This window comes from Diplotaxodon limnothrissa, linkage group LG5 (genome assembly GCF_057381915.1).
Source record: "Diplotaxodon limnothrissa isolate DT_005_m linkage group LG5, D_limnothrissa_male_GT1.1, whole genome shotgun sequence".
In the NCBI taxonomy this organism is placed as follows: domain Eukaryota; kingdom Metazoa; phylum Chordata; class Actinopteri; order Cichliformes; family Cichlidae; genus Diplotaxodon; species Diplotaxodon limnothrissa.
Genome location: NC_140600.1, coordinates 24577353 through 24603094, shown reverse-complemented (window position 1 = coordinate 24603094; position 25742 = coordinate 24577353). Strand labels below are relative to the sequence as shown.

The window sequence follows — 25742 nt, the reverse complement described above, 5'->3', positions numbered from 1 at the left end:
GCGGCTGCAAACAACATCTGCAAATTATGCCGAGTGACAGTAATAACAAAGGGACAAAGCCCTTTTGGAATATGGGGAAAGCCAAAAACTGTGCTTCCTCCACTTCTGTAACATTGATTCATTAATGCTGAATTCTCTCGCAGCTGCCCTATTCCCATGTTGCTGCAGTATATTAATGACTAACCTCGTATTGTGGATGGATTATCTCAGTTGTTCTCCTAACTGAAGTTTGGTCCGTTTATAGCATGCTGCCATGCAATTGCATTTGTCCCTGACCACCAGAAACCTGCACTTTAACTTTTATCGAGTGGAAAAAAGTTAGCGTTCATCCTTCAGCTTCACTGTGCTATTGTTATGCTAACATAGCTGTTTTGCTCGCGATCACGTAGGACATCATTATATACCAGGTAGTCCAACTTCAGTAACCCTACAAAAGTCACTGCTGTTTAGTTTTCTGTCTTCATTTATGTTGGAAGTGATAACAGAGCTGTACGTTTTAATTTTTTCAGAAATATCTCAGTCAGAACATGGTATATGGTGTTCAGGTGAAAACTAGCGAGCTAACTTCCTGCTAACTTCTAACTCCGTTAAATTTAATAACTCTGTTTTCATGGATGGATGCCTGGATGTTAAACTTAATTGTTACACCTGGTAAAGCAGCAACGCTGATCATTTTATTAAAGATGAAAGAATTTAGACAGTTTTTAACTCTCCATGATGCCGCAGTGTTTGACTTTGGGACCTGAAGAAGACGGAGTTTTGGACCCAGATTACTCCGCATGGCTCCTGACTCCAGCAGCCGTAATGCTCCGGCAATCCATCAAGCGGTGCGCCTTCATAGCTTACCAAAGTCGCACTAAAACATTTGACAGATTTCTATGCACCATGTACTACATAACATCAGTTCGAGGTCAGTAAGCACAACCAGAATTCATACATAAGGCGCACTGTCGATTTTTGAGAAAATGAAAGGATTTTAAGTGTGCTTTCAAGTGTGTAAAATACATACAGAAGAAAAGAATATATCGCAATACATATCGTTACCGCACATGCTTCAAATTATACCGTGATATGGATTTTAGGCCATATCGCCCAGCCCTACTCTGAGCTTAACCTGAAGCAGGTGGAGACCTGGTTCAGCTAATCTAACCTCATGACGACTGCAGAGCAGAAGGAGGAGCTGCAGTCCAAGACAGTGGAGTTCAAGTTCACTGACAGGAGGAAGAAATTATTGGTAGGGGAGCTGATTATTGCGTTTTCGGTCACAAAGAGCACAAATGCGTTTTCTGTCCACGTTTGTGCAAGAGTGTGACACAAATATAATCCAATTCTGTAGGAAACTATGCATACTGGCAACTTGTCTCAACACAATATAATAATCAAATTATACTTTCCAAAAAAACAAAACAAAAAAACGGAAGGCAAAAAAAGCCTTGTTTTTCATGGCTCTCTCTTCCAGAGTATGCACATCATCTTTCCAACATGTCATACAGTCATGCATTACAAGGAACACCACCGCCACACTGTCGTCTCAGACAAAGCCTTAATCTACTATCCATCTAATTTGCCTAATCTTCATGTTTCTTCAAACATGGAGTCTTTTATTTCCTAGGTTAGTTTCTAAGTTTAAGATCCTGGAATTTGTATTTCCTAGGTCTATTTGGATACAAAAGCCAGAAGGAGTCGTATAGATTTAAGGACTCTATGGCATACAGTAGGCCTCAGCTTATGTGAAGTGCCTGTTAACCTCTGATTGATCTGCAGAGCTCATCAAAAGTCTTGAGTGCTTTACATTACTGGGTGGAGACAAGCCAAAGCACCCCAACACTGACCAGAGATTTACTTCTTTATGATTGAATAAAATTACATTCAAGGAGCTATTGGACAGACTAATGAGGTTTATGATGCACTTTACAGACTGCAGTGAGGACGGCAGCTGAAATATTCCTAATGCACATCAGTCAACAGCATTGTATTTTACTTAATAAATCATTAGATGAAGCATCCAGTTTGTGGATGTTTAAAGAATCTACAGAGGGTAAAGTGCTTTGTCCAATCATGTGATTTTATCTTGAAGCTATTCTTCTAATCACAAGATACTCCTCACTCGAAATGGCTGTTGTGTTTCGTTAAAATGTTTATCTCTTTTTTTAGTAAATTGTAAATCCCCGGAAATTTGGAAACCAGAAGATCGCATCTACAACAAGCACTGTAGGATGCTAAACTTTAAGCAGAGTCTATACAAAAGCCTCATTACATTTGCTAATGGTGGTGATGATGAAGCAGGGTTTTGTTTTTTTATTTCACACCATGTCTTGCTGGTGTAAAAGATAAGGCTAATTAACATGGCACCATTTGCATCTTTACCTCTGTGTTTCAACACCAAAGGGAAGAGTGCAGCCACAGCAGGCTAATGAATGTTTGATTTGAGCGGGAAGACTGTCACTTCCAACGCTCCAGACATTACTCTGTTCGAACCCCCCCCTCCCCAAATTCTCATGTTCTCCTAGCTGGCAGAGCTGTCTGCGGTTCACCTTTTCCCTCCACCTTCCCTTTCTCCAGCTTAAATTCTTGAGTTCATCCCCCTTTTCCTCACCCCCCACTTCTACCACCACCACACAGGCTGTGCTCATTACAGCGGATTTGCATGTCTGCTCCAGAGCAGTATGAGAAGAGATGAAACAGAACTCCCAGTGGCTGCCTCTGCAGTGCTTCACTCATCTGACAGAAAGAGCTCCAGTTTGGGCCCCAGACACAGTCAGCAAACAAATGCAGGCTTCTTAAAGGGGCCATACGCACGCATATATGCAAACAAACTCAGAGATACTCCCCCAGAAAGAATTTACATTGCACAGTATTCAGTTTAAATACATCTGCATGCAGGATATATTGACAGAATTGGAAAAAAATTAAATAAATCTACCTCAAGGCTGCTAAAACTTGGAAGGAAGAGTTGCGTTGTTGTGCAGCCAGTCTCGATTCCCACATCTAAGAACGATGGAGTGTTTCCCCACACAGACTTTACTGGGGCGGGCGCGGGCCTAACTGCTATACATCTGGCAAGTCATTGTAGTATTTTGATTTTAATCCCCTCAGAGAAAACAACACCCTCTGTCCTTAAAAAAATAAAAATAAAAAAAATAAAAAACTATCCCTGCTCCTTCCAGTCTCATGCTTGGCACACTATCTTGGCTGCTAGAATAACATAACTGCCTCTCCGGTGAGCGTCTCGTCCAGCAGTCGGACGGCCTGTAGCATTTTGGGCTGCAGCTGGTGACAGAGTCTTTGTCCTGCTCTCCAAGCTGGAGGGCCACTCTAAGCAGAAATGGTTGTGCTCACTGAGGCTGCAGAGCACAACAGGGACTACCATCGCCAGCAGCAATCCAACACTCTGGAAATGAAGTCCATCCATGGGATGAGAATCTCATTGGAGAGACAGCCACTTCTAATAATCTGTTACTTGTAGTTAAAGTACCTGAAGAGGAGCATAATGTAATCTAATCTAATATTAGATTACCCTTACAAATGGGTAAGTTAAAAAAAAAAAAAAATTTTTATATACTGCAATTGGTGCAGGTTTGAATATTTTCCAATATCTGGAAAATAAAATAATTATTGGAATACTGATTGTGTCCGTGTGCTCCTTGTTGAACTGTTAGGCCTTAAGAGGGCTACAACATTTTTCTTGCTAATACATTTCTAAGTTTTAGACTCTAAAACTGCAAAACTGGAACATTTCTGATTAGCCATTTTGTCTTCTTTGATGTTGGCAAAGAACGTTTCAATGGAGCAATGGCAGAAAACACACTGTGATACTACCCCACAGTGACTATTGCTACAAATTATGCAGTATCACATAAAGTATGCAAAGTGAGCAAATGTTACATACTTTGCTTTAAAACAAATAAAAAAAGAAAAGCCAAGTATGTAGCAAAGAAAGGTCCGTCTTTTGTTTCTGGTCCCCTTAAAATTAGGCGCTTTTGTTCAGGATGACTCACTGGCGAAAGTGGTGAATCATGTGCCATGCAACGTGAGTCAGTGTGAAAGAAGGGCAGACAGTCTTATACCATGCAAGCTCCAGATCTGACCTGCACGGTTCCCCACCAACCCAAGAAGTTAGTGTTCTAAAGAAAAAAGAAAAAAAAATGTTTAGCCTTGGTGGAAATGCAAAATCTATGAAGAAGAAAAAAAAAATGGTTTTGGGTCGTCAAGCTCACTTTCATGTTTCACTTGAAACGTATTTAACTAAAGCTAACAAACTGTCTAATTTTGTAGTTTCGAGTGACAGGGTGAAGGAAAATCCTACTCAGTCTGCTCTGACTCATAGGTATATGATGGCTTACTAAGCATATAAATAAAATAAGGAGAATTAAAAATGAGAACTTGGAAATTATTTTGTGTTTCAAGACTTTCATATCCATTTTCTTATTTGGGCAAAAATAGATTCCCTTTGAAAATACAACAATATAAACTGCCAGTAGTTAAATGTGTGAAATGTTGGCTAAACATGGATTAAAAGCACTGATTGGTGGCCCTAACATAACAAAGTATTACCAAATCCCTCTATATTCAATTAATTTTTATTAGTTTTAACTGAGTCTTACGACACACAGTTGTGCAAAAGAATAAAGAAGGGTGCACTTATTACAATATTTAATATATGAATTAACAGAAGTGACGCTTTTTAAACAGCAGGGTGATTTGACTGTGTAACCACAATCTGTCGAGCAGAAAATAAATGACAGATCACACAAGACAAATCAGTGTTTCACTTTGAGAGCGTTTACTGCAATGTTTGTACTGTCACAGGGCGACAATGGTGGCGTCATAAGCGCCCCGATGTAACCACGGCAACAACAAAAAATAAGCAACAAAATATCTCAACAACCTAAAATTGAATTAAAAAATAAATCAATTTTAAAAAGAGAAAAAAAGAAGAAAAGAAAAGAACGTTAAAAATCCTTATTAGCTACACATATGTATCAACCTTTATAACAAGATAATCAGTATAATATACATAGTTAAGCAGACCTTTCATGCTAACATTCAACTTCATGTTTTCAATCTTTGGGCTATGCTAGACTAGTTCTGTATGACTCACAGTACAATAATCCTTATTTATCTTGTACTGGGCTTTTTAATAAGCCAGAACTGTATACATGAGGTTTGAGAAAAAAAAAAAAAAAAAAAAAAAAAGACTAGGGGGAAAAAAGTTGTCCAAACTGTGGCAGAACCAAAATAAGAAAATGCATGTTAGGTCCCTTCAAGTCTCTAAATTATTAAACCTGGATTGCTTGTGGCTGATTAGGCCAAACTGTTAACTGCTGTCATGCACATTGAGCAGGCAAAGTTGCACCAAAAATGTTCAATGGTCCCTTCTAGACATTTGATGACTTCTCTGCCACATGTGACATTCTCTGTATTACCACATCCGCTATGCTGCTCATTTACCACCTTCATGTTATCTCAGTAGCCAGAGATAGATAAAAATAAAGTGTACAATAGAAACTAACTGATATATAAGTTCTAAAACATCCTCTCTGAATACGTCTCTAAAGCCTGAAATAAACCTTTGTTTACTTAGAAACTAAATGACCAAAGTGACGAAGTGATAAAATTAGCCAAAGCCAAAAATTTGTTATTTCAAGTTACAGTTAGGGCTGCTCAATTAATCGAATTTTAATCACGATTACGATCTGGGCTTTCAACGATCATTAAAAACGACTGAGCCGATTATTTACGGTCGCCCGTGGCTCAGGGGGTTGGGAATCGCATCTGTAACCGGAAGGTCGCCGGTTCGATCCCTGGGCTCTGTCCTGGTCGTTGTGTCCTTGGGCAAGACACTTTACCCTACTTGCCTACTGGTGTTGGCCAGAGGGGCCGATGGCGCGATATGGCAGCCTCGCTTCTGTCAGTCTGCCCCAGGGCAGCTGTGGCTACAACTGTAGCTGCCTCCACCAGTGTGTGAATGTGAGAGTGAATGAATAGTGGTATTGTAAAGCGCTTTGGGTGCCTTGAAAAGCGCTATATAAATCCAATCCATTATTATTATTATTATTAGCCCCTCCCTCATGCTTTACTCTCGCGCTGCTCTGTGTGGCAAATCCAGCGCACCTCTCTGCATTTCGAACACGCGTCACAACAATTAGGTCCCCGGGCCTTGGACCGGTACCGGTCCGTGTGTCGTTTGGTACCGGGCCGCGAGAGTTGAGGCTCAGGTGTGAAATGTATGGTTTTCAGGGTTTTTAAATCGGTTTTCAGCGTTATTTTGTTATCGTTTTGATTGTTAACTCGGTTTTCCTGGGTCTTTTCAAGTGTGTTATGAATCAATCTTTTTTCGGTACCGGTACTAGTTTTATTTTGTTGCATTTATCCGCGACACCTTAAAGGCCGGTCCGTGAAAATATTGTTGGGCATAAACCGGTCCGTGGCGCAAAAAAGGTTGGAGACCGCTGATTAAGAGGACCCGAGGGAAGCTCGGAAAGCTCGGAAAGCTAAGCAGAAGTTATTTGGAGAGGAGTGTGACTGCCGTTGGTTGAAAAGAGAGGTAAAAAAAACTTCAGTGGTGTTGCACACTATTTTATATTATTTTTTAAAGTCATTATTCAATACATTGTTATTGTTAACCCTTTAAAGCCGGTCAGAGCAGCACGCTCCGTTTTGTGTAACTATTTTTAAATCCCTGTAGAACCTGAGCCGTGTAAGCTAGTGCAATATTTTTTTTTTTGCATATGAAACCGGAGGAGTTGTACTTACATCTTATGCCATCAGCTTGTCCTCGGTCACGGTTTCCTTCCACATAAAGCTTTACAAAAACTGCATAAAAAGCGCTTGCAGGAACAAAAACATAATATTCCGGAAAGACGTTTTGCAGATCCGATCAGCTGTTCGTAACACTTCCCACAGTGAAACAGACGTAAGCGCGAACTATCGCATGTCCGCCATTTCCTGCAGAAACCGGAAGTGACGTCATTTTCGCGGAAAATGTAGTTTTTTACTTGTAGGCCTTAAAAGCCTATACTGGTGTTTTTATAAGTCATGTTTGACTTTTCTGAATAGTTTCTGGGATGCTTAGAACTCGAATTGCACTGCTGGAAATAGTTTATTTTGATGCACCTGCTGTTTTCTTTGCAAATTTGCATCATAGGATTGTTTTTTGTTTTTCCTGCAGTATATAAAAATTGCTGTATCTCCAAAATAAAACTATGAAGACACTCAAAATAAATTTCCTGTTGTTGTAAACTATTTTTTGCAACTTTTTTGTATTTAAAGTTTTGAGGGATAAACCTCTTAAATTTCTCCAAGTAGAAATATATGTAAAAAACAAAAAACAAGAACGATTTTCAATTTTTTTGTAGTTCATTGCACTTTTTTGCAATTAATGTAGTTACTATGGACTTAATGCATACATATTATTAAAATATGGGCTATAACAGTTGTATAGCAACTTGAAATGCTCCCACAAATGGCACTACAACATGTAGTTAAAAAAAAAAAAAAAAAAAAAAAAAAAAAAGTAATATAAGCTCTGGCGGACTTGGTTCTATGGTAGGTCTTAAAGGGTTAAATAAATATCGTCAAATAATCGAGATCTCAATTTCAGTGAAAATAATCGTGATTATCATTTTTGCCATAATCGAGCAGCCCTAGTTACAGTAGTTTTATTTTATTTTTTCTTTGAGAGGAAACACTGGTCACCTAAGGTTGCTGTTGGCCTTCATTCTGCAGAAATGATAGCCTGCTAAACACTCGTGAATTCATCCTGTCACCTGACAACCTGGCTGGTGACAATGCATTTAATGCACATAAGCACGATTGATCTACATATAGTTAAAGGCAACCAGGCTGCCTTACTTAGAAGTCTCGTGTTATTTTGTTATTGACGCCCGATTTTGAAAACTTTAAGATTAATATATTCCTTATTCTGATACTCTTTGAGGAATTTTTGTGTGGAGGAAAACCCCTGAACATCAACCCCCCAAACTATGGATAAAGAAATCTTCCTTAGTCTGTAGAAAGTGGTTTCATTTATCTTCTATGTTCATATCACTGTGACAGCAAAAATATGATTAATTGGTCAGCATTGTGTCATCTAGATTTTGTAGGTCATGATGAGATTTTATGTAGAAGATGGTAAGAGAAGAAAAAACAAAACTAGCTGGCACCAGTGCGAGGGGTGAGACAAAATATTGATACTGCAATGCAATTATCAGGAGGCTGGTGCCAAATATTGAGCCAAAACGTGCAGCCGCTCTGATTCTCCCACTAATTTGACTTACCAGAGTTACTATTTAGCCATCTTTAAGGGAAGGAACTAACGGGGGGGAAATGGCAGACACAGAGGTGAGCTAATTACAGAGCTAAAACTTTGCCATTATAACTTATTAACACACACACACACACACACACACACACACACACCCCACTTTGTTAGGTACATGTGTTCAACAGTTTGTTGGTGCAAACATCTAATCAGCCAATCGCATGGCACCAACTCAATGAATTTGACGATGATGATCTGCTGAACTTCACACCAAACATCAGAACAGAGATAGGAACTGACAGGAAGGCAATAGTGGCTCAAATTACCACTTGTTACAAGAGAGGTCTGCAGAAGAGCATCTGTGAACGCACAGCACATCAAAACTTGAAGCAGATGGGCTACAGGAGCAAACCACACCAGGTCACACTTCTGTTAGCTAAGAACAGGAAAGCCAACATACAACTTGCACATGCTCACCAATATTTGACAATGGAAGACAGCATTTAGTGTAAAAAACATAAAAGCTTGGGTCCATCCCGCTTTGTAACAATAGTTCAGGTTGCTACTGGTTCAGACTTCTGGCCCTTAATACCATGCAAGCACGGTTTAACCACCACAGCCTTCCTTACTGATCACCTCCCTCCCTTTATGACCACAGTGTACCTTCTATAAAGCTCAGATAATTTCAAAGTGTTTTTCCCGCCTCCCCAACACCACAGCGAGTTCAAAGGGAGATTCATATATTTCAAAATGGACCATATCACCATATCACTGAGGAATGTTTCCAGCACCTTGTTGAATCTATGCCATGAAGAAGGCAAATGGGGGTCCAACCCAATACAAGCAAGTGGCCATGGGCATATACAAATACCAGTAAATGAATACCTGCTTGATGCTTTTTTTGTTAGGGTTTTTTTATTTTGTACTTTAGTTTCACAAAGAGTCATGATACTGTTGTTAGAGGCCAATGTATTGTAATATTTTCACATTGTGGGTTACACCCACCCCTAACGAGTACCACTAGTGTAGATTCGAAGCCATGCTTTTTGGTTTGTTAGCAATATTCTAGCGAACCACACAACCAGCAAATTCAAGGTCACGCTTTTGTAGCAGGCTGATTATATACTGGAGTAAATGGGTAACAATGTAGGTGCCACTAAAAGGCGCCTGGAGGATTTCACCGAGAGCAAAAATGTTTGATAAAGCAAAGAAGAGAATCAAAATGCTCGACTGATGGTCAAAGTGGTTCACCACTGGGACCTCAAAAAAAGAAGAAAACACGTGACAAAATTCATTGGAGAAAAGAAATGATAAAAATAAAAGAGGTTTCAAAAAGGCAGCCATTTCAGATGACTAAATAGGGATTATCAGGCATAAACTCAAGCAGCAATCTGCATTAACCAAAGACTTCATAATTTGTTCCCCTCCAATTATAGTCACTTTTGTCAGAGCATCATTTTGACTTTCTGTGAATGGACTCACACAAAAAGGCATAAATCAGAGCAATGTGAGCTGCCTGCAAAACTTAGCACAAGTGTGGCCGGGGCCACACAGCACACATTAAGTCATTGAAGTCCCCATGCCTACAGTCCCTCCCTGACCCCCCACTGTACACACCAGTAACTCCCCAGCACTAAGCCTTTCAGACCAAACACTGCTCTGCCTTCTGCATCTTAATAAGAGGAGGGAAACTAGAAGGGAAGTGAAGGCATGGCAGTCTTTTAGAGGAAGCCGAATAAATGACTGAACACACACCCTGGGGCGGGCATGCTGGGGGGTTTCCAGGAGGTCGGAGCAAGCGGGGCCAATCGTGTCAAGACGAAGGCGGCAGACTAACACAAAACTGACATATCAAAGAAGCCAAGCCTTGTAGAAGGGAAAAAGAGCAGCCAAGACAGCACATTCAACTGCACAGCTTGTTTCTGCATCAATGAAAGACAACACGACCAAAAAACGGCAATTAGCGATTAAAGTGGAAATTCCATCTGGTGCAAAGCGGCATATTTTTCCAATCAAAAACCAGCTCAAGCCATCTCAGTGATCCTATGGCTTTTGATCCCATCCCTGTTTTCTTTTCAGAGGTGGGCAAACTATAAACCAGGCATTTGAAAGATTGCATGTATACCCAAACTTTTTATCTCCTGACTAATCAGTGGCATACATAAAAGCAACTGTTCAAACTTCACCTTAACAGTACAGCCAGAACTCCATCATTGGAGAAAGAAAAGCCGACTAGGCCTTGAGAATCAGCAAAAGCCGACTAGGCAGCTTTCACTGATTCTGTTTAAATGCTTTCAAACCATAATCTCTGACAACCTGGATAAACTGGGAATGAGCAATATAAACGTACAGAGATATAGCAGGATTATGAGATTGCTTAAATGAGTTATATTTTTAAATTGGCTTGATGAGAGCCAGTGTGGCCTTAAACTCAGTTTGCATCTAATGAGATATCAAAGCTCGCCTGTTTACTATGTTTCTTTTTTGCTTGTAATAATGAAAGGAATTCTCTGAGGTGGCCGCCATGCTGACACAGCCTTTAGGTGCTTAAATCCAAAAATGGGTGCATTAAGTGCATTTTAATTGACTTATATTTACCCAGTGTATCGTCTTGCAAATAAGAAAGATCTTCTGGCACTCCTAGAAGACAAAAAAAAAAAGTAGGTCACTCAGTCTCCTGTGAGTCATAGGTTCTGGCAGGGGACCAAGCAGAGCAGGTATGGGGAAAGACAGAGCAAGAGCCAGGAGAGGCCTGATACTGTTTCATCAGCTTTATACAGATAATCAAAATTGTTTTCAGTTCTGTGCATTTTGTGACGCAAAGTGAAATTAAGCCAAATTGAAAGCATACGTTTAGGAAATTAAAACCAGTGTTAGACACTTAACTGCATGTGAAATTCACACCAAAAATAAATAAATAAAAAAACTTTAATCTATTTTTTAAACATTTATCCCAAAGTCAGGCCTCCTGAGAAACACTGAAGCATAGTAACTGCATGCAAACTCATCTACAGTCTTCTCATTCTGCCATATAAATTTCCTTCAGTAGACCAGAGACATTTCTCAAATTGCAGGTGCTGTCTTGTTTCTCCCTAGAGCTGAGGCTCTGGGCTCCTCTCCCAGGGCCACAGCACCTTGGCAGAGAGGCTGACTTACAGGGTCAGAGCCTGAGATTTCCAAACAGTTACTTTTTGAAGGCAGTGACTCACCCTGGTCGAAGCTGTCAGTCACGTAGCCACCTTGGGACAACCACATCTGTGAGGCAGCGCTGATCTAGGCAGCTCATGGCCTGTGACCAATGCACTGATAACTTCTTAATTACATTGGGCAACTGGCACAGACCATGTTGCTTCAGCCACCGAGCCCCTCCTCCAGCTAACCTCTCCGCCCTCTCATTCATCCACCCTGAGGGAGAGGCATGCAAACCAGAGGAAGTATGACTCATCTAGTAACAAGATGCATTCTTCTGAATTCTCTGCAGACGTGTTGTTTGCTAAGTGAAGAGCACAGGAAAGTATGGCGGAGAGAGAGAAAAAGAAGGGAAGAGACAATGTGAAACCATAATCAAGACACTGGCTACGTGTGAGAGCAAGGACGGAACGATGGGGCAAGAGCAAGTCACCACGTGTGGGTTTCCTGGTCCACACACAGATCAACATTTCCTCCAACTCCACAGAGAGAATCCTTGGCTTCTGTTGGGGGTTTTCTGAATCACAGATGGAGACTCCAAGTACTAAGGCTAATCCATCAGGTTTCACACAAAAAAAAAAAAAAGAAGAAAAAAAAAAGAGCAACAAATGACGATAGCAGAGAGGTTTTTGACGGGCGCTTCTTCTGAGCACTACAGATGATAATGAGGCACAAGCAAGGGGTATGAAAAAGAAGTGTTAAATCATCGAGTCTAAGAGATCCACTGCAGTTCCTTCCCAACTAACACCACATCTGCATAACTTGGCACTGGTCCTTACAGATCATGAGCCTCACACATCACATCATACAGACTCTAACTGCTGCATTAAGCTATTTCTGGACAGGTCACTTTAACATTGTCAGAAATCACAACATAGAGAAAAGAAGCAACTAAATGCAACCTTCAGTTGTGATCAAAAAAAAAAATATGCTCAAACAGGTTCTATCTTGTGATATCATGATGAATGGTCTATCAGCCACCAGCTTACTGTTGGCAGAGTATTCAGTAGGGCTGCCACGATTAGTCGACTAGTCACGATTACATCAACTATCAAAATCGTTGATGTGTCGTTTGAAGCTTTGTAAGATCACAAAAGACGCAGGAATAAGTAGTAGGATTTAAGAGTGTAATAATGGACTGAAACAGAAGATGGCAGCACTGCATGTACAAGGATGCCAGCTGCCGTTAAACCCCGAAGAAAAAGAAGTAGCTCTGTCTCAGAATTCATAGCGCAGCCCAGCTCAGTTTCCAACAATGGCGGCAGCTAGTTAGTTTTAATATTACTCTTATTATTCTTTCTGGGTCACAAAATAAACGTTTAACATATTTTCAGGCGAGAATGTAGCTGTGTAAACCTCAAATATCTGCTCAGTTTATCAAGACACCACATATTTTCAAAAGCGCTCCGATGTTTTCGGAGACGTCTGAGACGTTTCGGCAAGGCTCACTAGAGCCCGTGAGAACACCGGAGTCCCGGCAAATCGTTTTCAAACCCACCGCCGTCTTTCGCTACTCAGGTTAAACATATACAAGTCACTTAGATAACTTAAAAATTTTATTGTTTGGCTTTTTTTAGTATTTTATTTGTTCCTGAGTAAATCGGTTTGGCTGAGATTAAAGTTATAGTTTTTACACAACTGAATAAACATCAAGCAGACAACTGATTATCAGAAGTGTGAGATGCTCGAAAATATACTCCGGTGTCCTGTTATATTTTAGATAGCAAGGAGTTTATTAAACTTCACCAAAACAATCTGCAAATTTCATTAAAATTTAATAAACTATCATCTTGTCTTTATTTTTAGTTAGCACAGACCTTAAACACTTAAAGCTGTAAGCTAATGATAGTTATATAAGAGCAGATGCTGCTGGTGCAATAAGCTGTACATCCAATGGATGCATGATCTGATTAGTCGACTAATCGCAAAAATAATCAGTGACTAGTCGACTATCAAAATAATCATTTGTGGCAGCCCTAGTATGAACCAAAGTTATGTGGCAAGCCCTCACCATTCAGCCTTAGGATTGTGGAGCAAAATTAAAACTGACCTTCTCCGACTTTGCCTTTTGGATTCTGCAGACTGATGTTCAACCAAATGACAATTCTTTTTTTCCCCTACCGTAACTACATTGCAACAGCATTAACACAATCATGCTATAAAGACAATAAACCTAGGAGGGCAGACAGAATTGCAACTTGCAGTGCATGCTTCCTTTTCAGACACTAATTCCGCTGTAGTAGACAAGCAAGTGGCATCCACACGAGAGATTATCCAACCGCACACTGCTGACCTTTTTTTTTTAGCAAGTGAATTCACCTTGGCTGTAAATTTGTACATCTTAAGTGGTTTATGTATGCTTGTACCTGTGAACCAGCTGCTGCATCTCACAGCACAAAGATTATCATATTCAATCAAGTCTGGTTTATGTTACGCTCTCCATGTATTATTGCTATGCTATCACCTATAAATTGCCATGTCATGCATGCAGTCCACAGGCGGGAGCTGGACGTAACATCTGGGAATATCGTGTTATTAAAGTGTCATTTCATGAAGAGACCTTAGTGCAGCAGTTATTGCCGCCATTCGTATGATATGTCATAAATGAAAGTTCTGTGGCGACTGGTATGCAGGAAAAGCTGCATTGTTTAGTCAGCTGTAAGTGCTACCGTATTAAGTTTAAAAATTTCCCTGTTCTCTAGGAATGCTGCCTAAAAATTGGATTTTATTTCTGCCACGCGAGCCAAAGTAATGATTAAAACAGATACCAAATACTAGGATGAAAGTTCCACTCTTATTACTTAAGCTGCGTCGGCTTAGCGAGCTCTCCTTCCTGCACAAAGCGCGAAGGTCTCCTAAGAGTGTGAATCATATATCAACTCCTTCTACTAAGCAACCAGCCAAAAGGAAAAAAAAAAAAAAGCCTACACTGATACTGAGGGCCTATTAAAACTCAAGGACAAACCAAACAATATGATGAATTATTAAATCCGTCAAGGAACTGAAAACTGAGGCCCATTTTATTCGTTTAGGATTTGGGTCTTCATTAGCACTCATGTAAGTAAAATCTTACACGACACAGCTACTGCACACACACAATGTGCATTTACTCAGAAACACTTTTGTTTTCACGTCATTATGACTTGCAGGGCCCGATTTCCTTTGCACATCTACTACAGTAAAACCATCTAACCATCATTTTCGTAACACTTTTGGTCACGCACCTTTGCTTAAACCCAATGCAAAGATAAGATCAAGTTACACATTTATAGTAAAATTGCCACAAAATTTAATATATATTTAAAAAAAAAATGATATATATATATATATATATATATATATATATATATATATATATATATATATATATATATATATATATATATATATATATATATATATATATATATATATATATATATACCATTAATGCCATTAATGGAAATACATCACAAAACTATTTTTCTAAAAGCACCATTTCACTTGCGGTGATTATAGCTTTTAAAAAGGAACCTTTAAAAATGTACCTCAGCGACTTTATTGCGGAAATTAAGAGGCTGAAAAAAATAATCAAATGTGAACACCAGAAGGATGGCTGGATAGCGTAGTGGTTAAACTACACGCCTTTGGAACAGAGGATCGCAAGTTCGATTCCTGCCTGGGGCGTCTGTATCCAGTAAGGGTCCTAAGGCTAGACCCCCTATGCTAAGCAAGCCTACCGCAGACATGAGCGAGACAGATAAATATGAAGGCATGCCGGCTCGGACGTCGCCCGGATCAACAAGGTCCGCGTCAGGTGTTGAGGAACCAGGGCACCCTGACGAAAAGTGGGCTACTGGAACAAGAAGGCATCGGTGGGCAAGGGACGAAAACAGGGCGTTGTTGGAATGCTACTACGCAAGTAACCCCGGCGGAAGGGGCTACATGAATAGGATGAGGGACCTATGGATTCTTCGATACCCAACATCCACAATGACGGCGAAACAACTAGTAGCTCAGTGTTCCAACATTCAAAAGAAGGGACTGCTCTCACAGCTAGAGATTGACGAGGTACAACACAAATGCTACGGCAAGGAGGAGTCAGGACGCCAGGTCAGGGGGGAGATATCATCACCCCCACCCGAGATTGGGTACATAGCCCCAAGTGCGATAGGAGAAGGATCGTTGAGTGCGAGAGGAACTGACCTGAAAAATAGGATCATGGCCAAGCTTGAAACCTGGATCCCCCGTAGCCGGTTACCAAGATTACGTGAAGTACCCTCAGAAGGTCTGCTAGATGATGTTAATGCAGCACTACGGGCAATACCTACAACCACGATTACCGACACTAACAAGCTGATCTACAATACGGCAGCAGTGATCAGTGAGATGCTTGGCTACAAGTTGAACAGCCACAAGGGGCAGTACCCTCCATGGAGAAGGAGGCTAGAGGGCAAGATCAAAGTAGCACGGAGGGAGGTTAGCCAACTAACAGAGTTGCAGAAAGGTGCGACAAATAAGGTGCCTAAGAAATACAGCAAGTTGTCCATACCTGAGGCCTTGGAAACTGCCAAGCAAAGACTCACAGCCTTGGCCAGCCGCTTGAGGAGGTACACCAGAGAGATAGAAGGCAGGAGAATAAACCAGCTGTTCTCCACAGAACCAGCAAAGGTGTACTCTCAGTGGCAAGGGAACAATAAGAGAACAGCACCACCAAGGCTGGAGATGGAGCAATACTGGAAGAGCATATGGGAGAAGGATGCAACCCATAACGGCAATGCTCAGTGGCTAGTGGATCTGAGGGCAGACCACAGCGACCTCCCTGAACAGGGTCCAGTAACCATCACAGTGGCAGATATCCAAGAAAGGGTCTCCAGTATGAAGAGTTGGACAGCACCAGGGCCCGACATGGTTCACGCCTACTGGCTGAAGAAGCTGACTGCACTCCACGAGCGTCTGGCAGCACAAATGAACCAGCTGCTAGTTAACGAGAGACACCCGGAATGGCTAACTGAAGGCCGGACGGTCCTGATCCCCAAGGACCCCAAGAAGGGACCGGTCCCTTCCAACTACCGACCAATAACCTGCCTCAGTACTACATGGAAGCTCCTGTCAGGCATCATATCGGCTAAGATGAACAGGCACATGGGTCAATACATGAGCGGGACACAGAAAGGAATTGGCAAGAATACCAGAGGCGCAAAACACCAGCTACTGGTAGACAGAACAATCAGCCGAGACTGCAAGACCAGACTGACCAACCTGTGCACTGCCTGGATTGATTACAAGAAGGCCTATGACTCAATGCCCCACAGCTGGATACTGGAATGCCTAGAATTGTACAAGATCAATGGGACCCTAAGAGCCTTCATCAGGAACTCAATGGGGATGTGGCGTACAACACTAGAGGCCAACTCCAAGCCCATAGCACAAGTTACCATCAAGTGCGGGATCTACCAAGGAGATGCTCTGTCCCCACTGCTGTTCTGCATAGGCCTGAACCCCCTCAGTGAGATCATTAACAAGACTGGCTACGGATACCGACTACGGAACGGAGCAGTTGTCAGCCACCTCCTGTACATGGATGACATCAAGCTGTATGCCAAGAGTGAACGAGACATCGATTCACTGATCCACACTACCAGGCTATACAGCAATGACATTGGAATGTCGTTCGGACTGGAGAAGTGTAGTCGGATGGTAACAAAGAGAGGGAAGGTAGTCAGAACTGAGGGGATTGAACTACCAGAAGGCAACATTGCAGACATAGAGGACAGTTACAAGTACCTGGGGATCCCGCAGGCAAATGGGAACCATGAAGAGGCCGCTAGAAAGGCTGCAACCACCAAGTACCTGCAGAGGGTCAGGCAAGTCCTGAGGAGTCAGCTGAATGGTAAGAACAAGATCCGGGCCATCAACACATACGCCCTGCCCGTGATCAGGTACCCTGCTGGGGTAATAGGCTGGCCAAAGGAGGAGATAGAAGCCACTGACATAAAGACAAGAAAGCTCCTGACCATGCATGGAGGGTTTCACCCCAAGTCCAGCACCCTGAGGCTGTACGCTAAGCGGAAGGAAGGGGGCCGGGGACTGGTGAGTGTCAGCACCACAGTCCAGGATGAGACAAGGAACATCCAAGAATACATTGGGAAGATGGCCCCAACTGACCGAGTGCTCAGTGAATACCTCAGGCAGCAGAAACCCAAGAAAGAGGAGGGAGACGAGGAACCATCATGGAAGGACAGGCCCCTGCACGGTATGTACCACCGGCAGATAGAGGAGGTGGCTGATATCCAGAAATCCTACCAGTGGCTGGACAAAGCTGGACTGAAAGACAGCACAGAGGCACTAATCATGGCAGCACAAGAACAAGCTCTGAGTACAAGATCCATAGAGGCTGGGGTCTATCACACCAGGCAAGACCCCAGGTGCAGGCTGTGTAAAGATGCCCCAGAGACAATCCAGCACATAACAGCAGGGTGCAAGATGCTAGCAGGCAAGGCATACATGGAACGCCATAACCAAGTGGCCGGCATAGTGTACAGGAACATCTGTGCCGAGTATAACCTAGAAGTCCCGAGGTCAAAATGGGAGATGCCCCCAAGGGTGGTGGAGAATGACCGAGCTAAGATCCTGTGGGACTTCCAGATACAGACGGACAAAATGGTGGTGGCTAACCAACCGGACATAGTGGTGGTAGACAAACAGAAGAAGACGGCCGTAGTGATCGATGTAGCGGTTCCGAATGACAGCAATATCAGGAAGAAGGAACACGAGAAGCTGGAGAAATACCAAGGGCTCAGAGAAGAGCTCGAGAGGATGTGGAGGGTGAAGGTAACGGTGGTCCCCGTGGTAATCGGAGCACTAGGTGCGGTGACTCCCAAGCTAGGCGAGTGGCTCCAGCAGATCCCGGGAATAACATCGGAGATCTCTGTCCAGAAGAGCGCAGTCCTGGGAACAGCTAAGATACTGCGCAGGACCCTCAAGCTCCCAGGCCTCTGGTAGAGGACCCGAGCTTGAAGGATAAACCGCCCGCAGGGGCGTGCTGGGTGTTTTTATATATATATATATATATATATATATATATATATATATATATATATATATATATATATATATATATCCTTCTTGCTACCACAAGGCTGTAATGACTCACCAAAACCGCCATGCAATACAAGAGCCGCCAAACCCCCCTCCTCTCCCCTCCGCCCCTACCCCACCCATTTCTTCTCCACTTTCTAAACTTACCCGCCAAACTCTAGTGTGGGTAGTTACTGTAGTTCCCCTTGCAAAGAGACCGTCCCTGATTAGTCAGACAGACATAAATCGATACACACTTTTAGATAAAAACATGCATCTGAGCAAATGTACTGATAATATGAGCAAAAGAGCCAGCTGAATTAAATATCCCATGACTCCCTCACCAATTCACATCTACGCCCAACTCCAATCCAGGACGTGAATTGGCGCATACAAGACTAGTTCACTGACAAATTCAATTCAATAGATGAGGAGGAGGTAGGATGAGGAGAACTAGACAGTGGACTGCTGGATGAATAAAAAATGAAAAGTGTAGTGCTTCAGCAAATTCATTCTCTCCATCCCGTGAGGAGGGTGGGGGTGACGGAGGAGGAGGAGAGGCTCGTTTGAAAACCGAACCAGCGCTGCATTCCCACATCCACCCATATCCAGCGAGGGGCTCTTTAAAAATTCATTAATTTACAGCAAAAATAGATTAAAGCACCCAGCTGAGCAAAACCCAAAATTTGGCTCCTGAATAACATTAATGATAAAACATTTCCCTCAAGCCCAGGGGGTTTTGCCTGAAGAAACATTGCTGGCTTTTTTCACCTTACAGCACCTTGAGAATAATTTATTTTCAATCATTACTAAAATAATGCATTTCTAATTGTCATTTTTAATTATGCTTTTCTTCAAATGGAGAAAAAAAAAGAAAAGAAAAGCGCTGAGCAAAAACCTGCAAAAACTAATTAAAATCCATCCAAGGATATGCCATTCCCATGATGGCATGGCAATGCCATTCTATTCACCATTTGATATCTCAGCTACAGAGACTCAATGACAGCTGCTCCAGGCCCCAAAAATGCCTAGAACTGCAGTTACTGTAATTGCTCTGGCCAGCACTAAATGAGGTTCACTTAAGTGCAATTATCCCCCTCTGATCTCTCACATAAAGAGACTTCTTTAACATGGAGAAGTGGGCTCACACAATGTGACTGCAAACAAGATTCAAATTGGAATCAGGGAGGCATTTCCAGCAGATGAATGGCTTCATAGCTCATCGGCATTCTAGTGATGCACGGCTTTGCTAATGAAGACTGAGCCAGTCTCTTCTCACCAAACGCGGCGAAACATCCAACGCCGGATATAAGCAGGGTACAGGGAGAATTTTTCAAACAAAAAAAAAAAAAACCCCCAAAAATTGTCCAGTCAGTGTGCCTGAGCCTGGCCTCCATGCAGAGCAAACAGCTGTTGAAATGAGAAGGAAGATCCTGTTTTTTCGCTCATCCAAGAAGAAAAACACGCTGAAGGACAAGATGATGGGCGATGAAGTGAGGAGGGAAGAAAAAAAAAAAAGACCTAAAATAACTTCACATTCCAGAGCAGAGAGCGAAAGACTGAAACAAGCCACTTTGGATTCAGACCAAAACTAAGTCATTGTAAAAAATACTAAACAGAGCCCTCTGACCCAAAGCATCAGCAGTCCTCATGAATAAATTGCCATCTGCCAATCGCATAACACAAAAGGTTTTCAGCCTGAGGGGGAAGATGTGACCGTCTAATAGGGGTTGCAACAGAGGGTACCTGTTGGGTGCTGTCCAACTACACAGGGCGGTGGGGGGGCTGTGATGGGCCTTCATGTTGCCACAGGCTCAACTAGCACCAGGAGTCTGATAACTGCACCTCACGGATGGCCATTTGAATAATCACTTCAACAAGGGGAGAAATTAAAAAGCCTCTCAGTGAGACCGGCTAGGCACAGGGCCACATACTGAATACCAAATGAGCTCATATTCAAAAAAGTAAAAAGCTGTTCTGAATTCACAGTACAATACTGGCTTTCTGACCCCTGACATACATCAAAATTATCCCAATATCATGTCATTATTCTATTTAGTCTATTAAATTATACACCTCCAAGCATAACAGTACCTGTGATGAAATATTTTACATTTATGTTCCTTGTCTTCTGCACATGCCAACAAATTAATTTTTCTTCAGAGATGGTAGATAAATGTTATTGTCATCTCTCTCACACACACACACACACACACACACACACGATGTAGGTGTTTGGGGTTTTTTTTTAACCATTAAGCAGGATACTTCAAAAACCACAGTAGGTCAAAACTACAGATGAACCTGAATCTCATCCTCCCATGCACATTTAAAAATGGTTACGTGTGTAATGTGCTTTGCACTTTCTTCTCAAATAGTCAATCAATTTATCAAAGATGAACAACTGTTTTCTTTCTTTTTACTATGACAAATAAAATCCCAAACCAGGCTCCGTTTGATATCAAATTGTAAACTATAAACTACTGTACATAATACACATGAAGGAACCTCCAAGTCTGAGCCTGCCCAGCATTTTCAGCTTTAAACAGAAATGAACATGAGCATTGCTTACAGACTAAAATGAATTAAATGGATGTTACAGCAGTGCGTGCGTGCGTGTGTGTGTGTGTGTGTGTGCGCGTGTTGTAATGTATACTTTTGCAGCAGCCTTTAAAAAGCATGCATTAGCCGTACTTCAAGTCAGATAAGAACTGCAAATACTACCAGTGTCACACAGCCCGGTGACAGATCTTGGTTATAAAAACAGCAGTGTTTATAAAAAGGCGACTTTAGTGAATTGCATCAAGCACCAAAAAACACATAGCAAACTTAAGACTTTTCACACATCTTGTTTGGTGTCACTTCTTGAAACTCGAATGATAAAAATGACATTTCCCCACAATACGCCTAATGGAACCACTGTGGCCCTAGTGACCTGGATGGAACAACTTCAAACACCATGCACACTTAAACACCATGTGTCTTCTACAGCTGCACGCACAGATAGCCTCGATCCAGACAGCTCTGTGGGCCTGCTATTTAAAGGATGGGTGATTAAGAAGCAAACCAGGTCTGACCTTTGATTGTGGGTGCTGACTAACGCTATGGGCATTTTGTTAGTTGAAGCATAAGGTCTGGCATGGTTGGGATGTTAGGGGGGAATTTATTACGCTTGGATTTAGTCATAAATTTAACCTTTTTTCGCCGGCTTTATGGCAAATTTAATTGAGAGTATATGATGATTAGCTCGTTGCAAGCCCATCTCTGCAATAGCACACTGAATCCGTTGATAAAGCCTGCACGAGTTGACAGCAGTGCAAATTAAGAGTTCAGTCATCCATCTTTTAATAAAGGAAGTCGGGATAAAAAGGGAAGAGCGCCGTTTTTGTACACAACTACATGCAAATGTCGCAGCTGTTTTGTTTTGGGGTTTTGTGTGTGTGTGTGTGTGTGTGTGTGTGTGTGTGTGTGTGTGTGTGCGCGCGCGTGCCTTATTCTGAACGATCACAAACTCACTACTAGAAAAAACATAAGAGATAAGAAAAAGCATGCCCCGAGAAATCTTGCACAAATGACCAAAGAGTTAACCGCAATACCCGCCTGTGCCGTCTCAGGACAATGCACAGCGGCACAGAGGCAGACTGGAGATCAAAATCAGCGGCGTAAAATGCACCTGAAACACGCTTTGCACTTGTTGATTGCCCAGCCTCATGACAATCCTTCGCCCTTCTCACACAGGTCGACTAGATTTTTGAGGGGGTCCCCCCCCCCCATCTTTTTCATGTTAGGATCATTATTTTTCCTGCAGGAATTTATAACCTCGCCCGAGAAGCAGACGATTGACAGACGAGAAAACACACTGCAACAGCTGTGAGTCAAATACCGTCAGAGCACGCAGGAAAGCCAAATGACACTGGGCTCATGCACACACTCACTCCATGCTGGACACACATCGTCTCACATACCAAACAGCTAGCTTAACGATAGCTGTGGAGGGCTGGGGTAGGTCATTATACAGCCACCTAAAGCGAGGAAAAGCACAAGCGTACACACAAACACACCTAGCCCTGGCCCTGGAGAAAGCGCCCACAACACTCTGCTAAAGTTAGCTGGCTACCAAAACTGGCTAGCTAGCTGTCAAAGTTGCCCTGTCAGTTGTCACCGGTTGCACGGCGGTGTTAGCAGGCTAACGCAAGAGCTGTCAACTTGGAGAGTTGCAGCAGCACGGCCGGGGTGTACTAACACTGACCACGGGGGAAACACTGACTGGCTCCCTGAGCAGAAGAAGAAGGGGGAAAAAAAACCAGGAGTCCCCCCTCACGCCTCAGCACAGCGAGTGGAGAACCGTGTGTCAGGGCCTGTTCACTGGGCGCAATCCCCACAACTTCAGTGCAGCTCACTTCCCCGTTAAAGTCGTCCATTTCGTGGGCCTTAGTTCAACTTCCATGCCCGTATAGCTCACTTACTCAGGGTGAAAGCTGCTGTGACGGTGGCTCTCTGTAATCCTCACGGTAGTTTTCAGAGTAACTGTCTCCCCCCTTCCTTCACCTCCTCTTCTTCGGATAGCGGGTTGCCCTCCCCCCTCGGGGATGTCCTGCGCTCCTGACGCTATCGTCCTGTGTGAAGAGCCGCTGTGACCGTGGCTTCGCCGGTGTGCCTGCGGTGCCGTGGCGTCCCTCTTCAGCTTCTCTCCGCCTTCACCCGTTCGCCTTTCTTTCGGCGGCCGAGCCAACATCCGGGACTCTCCCCTCTTTGGGTTAAGTGCCCGGAACTACTTTCACATAGACAGCTCACATGAAGGTTTCTTTTCTCTCTCTCTCTCTCTGTCTTTCACCACCCCTGCCGCCACAGAAACTAGCGCGCGGTTAAATGCACACGCCCGCAGTGGAAAAAGCACCCGCACACACGAAAGCACTTCAATCAATAAAAATGATCCGTGATATCTGCTTTATTTATTGCGCACTGGGTGTAAATGTAGCTCAAAGTGCGCAGAAAAATAGAGGCAACATCACAGAATAAAAGCAGGAGGCGCGGGGGGGGGGGGGGTAGTTGAATACAGTCCGCATGGTCTGATAAGTCACCTTTTTTTAATAAAAGGTGTGTAAGTTTTAACCAGTGGCTTTATTTATACTTATTCAAAGGTTAAATCATTTAGTAAAACTGTAGCCTACTTACAAGCTCTAACAGGTTTCCAGGTCTATTAAATGGGTGTATGCTGCTTTCATTGTAATAAGTGGGTTATAAATTGTGGCAGCCATCAAGTCTGCAGATAGCTCACACGTTAATAAGATGTTAATAAAGGGTAAAATCCCTAGAAAATAATTAAAAAATATCTCTAAATCAATACAAACCTCATGCAGCATGCCTTTTTTCTTTAAGTTGCTCTGATTATTAATTATTAACTGCTGAAACTGCAATAAGTTACTACTTGCAAAAACTTGTATGAAGCATGCCTTTTTAGGAAGTGATACCCACAGGAAGTGTAGATCAAAGATCGGATGAAAGAGTTTAATTAAAATGTGCATCTTTTAAGGAGTAGGTGTTTCAGAGAAATGAAATAGACAGTGATAAAAGACAAGCATTAGTGTTTTGAAACAGCACGATACAGGATCATCTCCATACAAAGGTGCAGTTTTAGCTCAGTTACCACAGTTGGGGGGAAAAAGACCTAAAAATAACAGGCTGGTGTTTCTAAACTTAACCCTGTACTGAATCAACCTTTACTGCAGGAGCATGTGCACACATGTAAGTGGTCCGAGCCTATGTAAATATAGCGAGCTTAAAAACTATTTAAAATGTCCATTGCACAATGTGAACTGCACCATAAATTCACAGAGCAAAAAAAAAAAAAAAAATTGCCAGCAATAACATGACACTAATGGGCTCAGTGACCTCAATGCCCGCAATCACTTCAAAGCAGTTGTAAGCAGTATTATAACAACGGAAGGAAAAGTTTACCGTGGCATCGCCTTAATTTTCATTCATGCTTCTTCTGGGCTTTTTATATGGGATAATTTAAGAAACTGGAAGTGTGTGATAGAGGTGTGGTTGTTGTATGTGGGGAATTTGGTTGCCTTTTTTTGAATTGTTCTGTCAGTTCTTCTGCCAAAGTGTTGCAATCATTTAATTAGTGTGAAGGTTTTATGCTCACTAATATCTGGATGTCCTTTAACTCCACTCATAAAGCTCGACCTTCAACGCGGAGGCTTGCAGAGGCCATCAAAAGAGAAATATCAGCATGGCATTTTTAGTGCAAAACAGTGATCCTGAAAAAATACAAGCAATCACTACATCGATTTATGTTTTTTCCAGCTATTTTTATTATTAATACTTTATTTAGAATTTTCCATGTCACTTATTTTCACCTAAGCTACAACATATATTTTTATTACTTAGTTATTATCATTATTATAATTAATAGTTATTTTATTAGTTATGCAAACAGATATCATATTGTTCTGATATCTAGTAAAAAAAAGTTATTTAGCTTTTACAAATGTGCATCGCATGCGCTTAAACTGGAAGGGAAAACAATGCAATTAAGTACGCACGTGAAGGTAGCAGCCGAAGTGGTGTAACTGTCCTTCCAACGGTGCAGCAGCGGCACCTGCCGGTCGATTGCGGAACTGCCGCCAATAAATCCTAAAAATATGGAACAAGACAATTGATAAACGATTAAAGTCTTAAAATAAAAGGTTTGTAGGTATACTGGCTCAGCCTGCCCTCCTCTAGCTTATGATGTGCCACTTTAGGCTGAAATAAAAAGTTTATGGTGAATAAAACTTATATATCCCAAAATAGTTTTCACACTGACCAAGCAGTTGATTTTTGTGAGTTGTTATTGGTTAGTTTCTCAGATGATTTCTTTAGTTTTTGAAAATCACAAATCCTGAAAATGGACTTTCCTTAGCTACATCTTTTTGTATATATGTATATATATTTTATATATTTTGTGTGTGTGCGTGTATATATATATATATATATATATATATATATATATATATATATATATATATATATATATATATATATATATATAGAGAGAGAGAGAGAGAGAGAGAGAGAGAGAGAGAGAGAGAGACTTTATTGAAACTACAACTGAACTTGTTGTGTTACAGCAGCATGATAAAGAAAAAAAACTAGTTCAGTCCACGATAAACAACAAATAAGCAACACAGATTTTAAAAAGTGCCACAGGCACCTGGTAAGGGCCTTACACTATGAGATGGTG

The 25742-nt window shown here is 42.0% G+C and overlaps 1 protein-coding gene across 3 annotated transcripts in view; it reads right to left on the bottom strand.

Annotated features, from left to right (window-relative positions):
- Positions 1-23230, bottom strand: part of foxj3 (forkhead box J3) — a 106452-nt gene extending 83222 nt beyond the window's left edge. For 2 of the 3 annotated variants that reach the window (XM_085353311.1, XM_085353313.1), the window contains exons 1-2: positions 22978-23230; positions 10862-10903 (exon numbers count right to left, since the gene is read on the bottom strand). The gene's annotated coding sequence lies outside the window, so the exon portion shown is untranslated. The remainder of the gene's footprint in view (positions 1-10861; positions 10904-22977) is intronic. The other variant, XM_085353312.1, reaches the window with a different exon arrangement.
- Positions 23231-25742: the final 2512 nt, after the last annotated feature.